Consider the following 6,000-nt stretch of genomic DNA (forward strand, 5'->3'; position numbering starts at 1 on the left):
AAAGCATCTAGATATAACTTATTGGATTTTCATATCCGGTAAGTTAAAAAAAGTTACATTTAGGTTTGAAAAAAAAATAGTTAAGAGAAAATATCTTGCATAAAGTATGAGATTCTAATACCATTTATAAAATTTAAAATCTCTATTAATCATAGATGATGAAATTGAAATATATATATATATATATTATCTCATATGCATGAAATTTGTGAAAATAAAAAATTGTCCTTTTATTTATATGTGAGGTTATCGGGATTTGAACTTTAAACTATTGAAATTAAGAGTTCAACATTTTACTAACAAAGTACATGGTTATTTGCTCATTTAATTTTAAATCAAAGAATCTCTTTAAAATATATTAACAATAAAAAACTAAAAAATAAAAAAAAAATACACATACCATGAAATCTAATGGTACATTAGGAACAAAACCATGAGAAAGAAGTTGCTTAATTAACAAATTGATTAGAAAAAAAAATCAACAAATTAAAAACCTATCTTTTATTTTTGCTAAAAAGTTTGAAAAAAAAAAATCTAAAGAACACATTCACTCCCATTTCTCAAACTTGTCTATTTTGGAAATTGTAATTTTATAATGGTGGAATAAGAAAGAAAAAGATAGATCCTATCAGAAGGCATGGGTCTAAATCATAGTCCTTGCTTCATACTTAGTCTTGGCATCAACCATGCAAATGTGTCAATCTTTTCACCCCCATTTTTACTTCAAAAAAATAATGATGTTAGCAATTGCTTCAATCTAAGTCATTGAAAAGACTAAAACATAACAATATTAATTAATATAATTAAAATCCATTCCCGATCTGCCAATTTAATTGGAAGACAAAAGACACCCACTATTGAGAAAATTGCTTTTTTTTTTTTTGTTTTTCTTAAAAGATACACTTGACTTAAGCAAATTGCTAAGAAGATTATTTTTCACAAAGTAATGATGGGGCAAGAAGACTTAGACATTTTCATGATGGGAAGAGTTAAAAATATAAAGTAAAGAAAAGACTAAATACCAATATAAAGAATCTCATACTATCATTTTCTTTGTTAGTCCAAAATTAGAATATCAAATTTTTTTTTGTGAAGTATAATTTTGTGGTGGGTGATTCTAAATCGAACATCATTTTTTCTCTACATCCACCTTTTTAAAAAAATTTTTTAAGTGAAATTACTTATTTACTCATCTTGTTTTAATTTTAAAACTTCTAAATATGCATTTCTTATGAGTTATATAACTTATAGAATTTTCATATTTGGTAAGTTAGAAAAAGTTACATTTAGGTTTGAAAAAAAATAGTTAAGAGAAAATATCTTATAAAAAGTATGAGATTTTAATACTATTTATAAAATTTAAAAACTCTATTAATCATATGTGAAGAAATTAAAATATATATAAATTATCTTGTATACATTAAATTTTTTTCATTGGAAGATTGTCTTTTTTTTTTATTTTTTTTATAGTGAGATTGTCAGGATTTGAATTTTAAACTACTGAAACTAAGAGTTTAAAATTTTACTAATAAACTATATGGTTATTAGCTTATTGAATTTTTAAATTAGAGGATCTCTTTAAAATATATTAACAATAAAAAACTAAAAAAATATACCTACCATGAAATTTAATAGTACATTGGGAACAAAAGCATGAGAAAGAAGTTGCTTAATTGATAAATTGATTGGTCAAAAAAATCAACAAATTAAAAACCTGTGTTTTTATTTTTTTCTAAAAGGTTTGAAAAAAAATCTACGGAATATATTCATTCTCACTTTTCAAACTTGTCTATTTTGAAAATTTTGATTTTATAATGATGGAATAAGAAAGAAAATGATAGATACTAGGGGAATGTATTGGTCCAAGTGTTAGTCTTTGCTCTATACTTAGTTTTGGCATCAAGCATGCAAATGTTTCAATCTTTTTGCCCCTATCTTTACTTCACAATAATAATCTTAGCAGTTGCTTTGGTCTAAGTCATTAAAAAGACTAAAATATAATAATAATAATTAATATACTTAAAATCCATTCCTTGTGTACCAATTTAACTAGAAGACAAAAGACAACTTTCATTGAGAAAATTATTATTATTATTTTTTTTCTTTTTTAAAAGGCAGACTTGACTTAAGCAAATTGATAAGAAGATTATTTTCACATGGTAATGATGGGGCAAGAAGACTTAGACATTTGCATTATGGGAAGACTTAAAAGTATAAAACAAAGAAGAGATTAAATACCAATAAAAAGATCTCATACTATCATTTTCTTTGTGAGTCCAAAATTAAAATGTCAATTTTTTTATAAAGTATAATTTTGTGATGGGTGATTCTAAATATATCATCATTTTTTTCTCTATATCATTTTTTTAATTTTTAAGTAAAATTACTTATTTACCTATCTCATTTTAATTTTAAAGCATCTAGATAAAACTTATGGATTTTCATATATGGTAAGTTAGAAGTTACATTTAGGTTTGCAAAAAAAATAGTTAAGAGAAAATATCTTGCATAAAGTATGAGATTCAAATACCATTTATAAAGTTTAAAATCTATATTAATCATACATGATGAAATCCAAATATACATATAAATTATCTCGTATACATGAAATTTTTGAAATTAGAAAATTATCCTTTGTTTTTTGTATGTGAGGTTATCAGGATTTAAACTTTAAACTATTGAAATTAAGAGTTTAACATTTTACTAACAAACTATATGGTTATTTGTTCATTTAATTTTCAATTAGAGAATCTTTTTAAAATATATTAACAATTAAAAACTAAAAAATAAAAAAATGCACATACCATGAGATCTAATAGTACATTAGGAATAAAAACATGAGAAAGAAGTTGCTTAATCAACAAATTGATTGGCAAAAAAAAAAATTTTAAAAATTAAAAACTTGTCTTTTATTTTTGTTGAAAAGTTTGAAAAAAAAAAATCTAAAGAAACATTCATTCCCACTTGTCAAACTTGTCTATTTTGAAAATTGTGATTTTATAATGGTAGAATAAGAAAGAAAATGATAGATACTATGGGAATGCATTAGTCTAAATCATAGTCTTTGCTTAGTCTTGGCATCAAACACGCAAATGTGTTAGTCTTTTTGCCCCCATATTTACTTCACAAAAATAATAATTTTAGCAATTGCTTTAGTCTAAATCATTAAAAAGACTAAAATATAACAATAATAATTAATATACTTAAAATCCTTTCCTAATCTACTAATTTAATTAAAAAAACAAAAGACAACCACCATTAAAAAATTTGTTATTTTTTTTATCTTTTTTAAGAGATAGATTTGACTTAAGTAAATTGCTAAGAAGATTATTCTTTACAGAGTAATGATAGGGCAAGAAGACTTAGACATTTGCATGATGGGAAGGCTTAAAAGTATAAAGTAAAGAAAAGACTAAATACCAATAAAAAAATCTCATACTATCATTTTTTTGTGAGTCCAAAATTAGAATATCAAATTTTTTATGAAGTATAATTTTGTGATGGATGATTCTGAATACACCATCATATTTTTCTTTACGTCCACTCTTTTTTAAAAAAAATTTTTTAAGTGAAATTACTTATCTACTCATCTCATTTTAATTTTAAAGCTTCTAGATATGCATTTCTTAAGTTATATAACTTACTAGATTTTCATATCTGATAAATTAAAAAATCTTACATTTAGGTTTGAAAAAAAATAGTTAAAAAAAATCTTATAGAAAGTACGGGATTTAATAATGTTTATAAAATTTAAAAACTCTATATAAATTATCTCATATACAAGAAATTTTTTAAATTAGAAGATTTTTTTTAATATGAGGTTGCTAGGGTTTGAACTTTAAACTATTAAAACTAAGAGTTAAGCATTTTATTAATAGATTGTATGGTTATTGGCTCATTGAATTTTTAAATAAGAGGATCTCTTTAAAATATATTAACAATAGCAACTAAAAAAAATGCACATACTCTAAAATCAAATAGTACATTAGGAACAAAAGCATGAAAAAGAAGTTGCTTAATCAACAAATTGATTGGCCAAAAAAATCAACAAATTACAAACTTGTGTTTTATTTTTGCTAAAAAGTTTGAAAAAAAATCTAAAGAACATATTCATTCTCACTTTACAAAAATAATAATCTTAGCAATTGCTCCAATCTAAGTCATTAAAAAGACTAAAATATAACAATAATAATTAATATACTTAAAATCCATTTCAGTTTGTCAATTTAACTGGAAGATAAAAGATAACCTCCATTGAGAAAATTACTATGTTTTTTTTATCTTTTTTAAAAGACAAACTTGACTTAAGCAAATTATTAAGAATATTATTTTTCACAGAGTAATAATGGGAAAGAAAACTTAAATATTTGCATGATGGGAAGACTTAAAAGTATAAAGCAAAGAAAAGACTAAATACCAATAAAAAATCTTATACTATCATTTTCTTTGTGATGACAAAATTAGAATATCAATTTTTTTATAAAGTATAATTTGGTGATGAGTGATTCTAAATACACCATCATTTTTCTCTACATTTACTTTTTATTTTTTATTTTTTAAGTGATATTACTTATTTACCCATCTTGTTTTAATTTTAAAACTTTTGAATATACATTTTTGATAAGTTATATAACTTATCGAATTTTCATTTCTGATAAGTTAAAAAAGATAATTAGTTTGGAAAAAAATAGTTAAAAGAAAATATGTTACAAAAGTATGAGATGCTAATACCATTTATAAAATTTAAAAACCCTATTAATTGTATGTGAAGAAATCGAAATATATAAAAATTATCTTGTATACATGAAATTTATGAAATTAGAAGATTTTTTTTTTTTTGTGTATGTGAGGTTGTCAGGATTTGAACTTTAAACTATTGAAACTAAAAGTTTAGTATTTTACTAATAGACTACATAGTTATTGGATCATTAAAATTTTAAATTAGAGGATCTCTTTGAAATATATTAATCATAAAAAACTGAAGAAATAAAAAAATGAACATACCATGAAATCTAATAGTACATTAGGAACAAAATCATGAGAAAAAATTATTTAATCAACAAATTGATTGGCCAAAAAAATCAACAAATTAAAAATCTGTGTTTTATTTTTTCTGAAAGGTTTGAAAAAAAAATCTAAAGAACACATTCATTCTCTCACTTCTTAAACTTGTTTATTTTGGAATGTGATTTTATAGTGGTGGAATAAGAAAGAAAATGATAGATACTATGGTAATGTATTGGTTGAAGTCTTAATATTTGCTTTATACTTAGTCTTGGCATCAAGCATGCAAATGTGTTAATCTTTTTGCCTTATCTTTACTTCACAAAAATAATAATATTAGCAATTGCTTTAGTCCAAGTTATTAAAAAGACGAAAATATAAAAATAATAATTAATATACTTAAAATTTAGTCCCAGTCTATCAGTTTAGCTAAAAAGACAAAAGACAATTTCAATTGAGAAAATTGTTATTTGTTTTGTCTTTTTTAAATGACAGACTTGACTTAAACAAATTGTTAAGAAGATTATTTTCATAGAATAATGTTGGGGTAAGAAGACTTAGACATTTGCATGACGAGAAAACTTAAAAGTATAAAGGAAATAGAAAACTAAAAACCAATAAAAAAAATCTCAGACTATCATTTTCTTTGAGTCCAAAATAAAAAAAAAAAAAAAAACCAATTTTTTATAAAGTATAATTTTATGACGGATGATTCTAAATACACTATCATTCTTTTTTTTTTCTTTACATCCAGATATGAAAATTTGGTAATTTATATAACTTATTAGAAATACATATCTAGAAGCTTTAACATTAAAAAGTGGATCTCTATAAAGTATAATTTCCATTGATTCAAGGACTTTGAAAAAAAAAATAAAGACAATTTTCAAATCCTAAAGTTTTTCTTTCATCCTATTATTTTCAAATAATTGAAAATTTAGGTATCCATTGAATACTACAATCAACATCTTGACTCTTTCATTGTACTTTCTCAAA

Source organism: Durio zibethinus, chromosome 27, assembly GCF_047325235.1.
Source record: "Durio zibethinus cultivar Kanyao isolate XHJ-2024 chromosome 27, ASM4732523v1, whole genome shotgun sequence".
NCBI classification, from domain to species: Eukaryota; Viridiplantae; Streptophyta; class Magnoliopsida; order Malvales; family Malvaceae; genus Durio; species Durio zibethinus.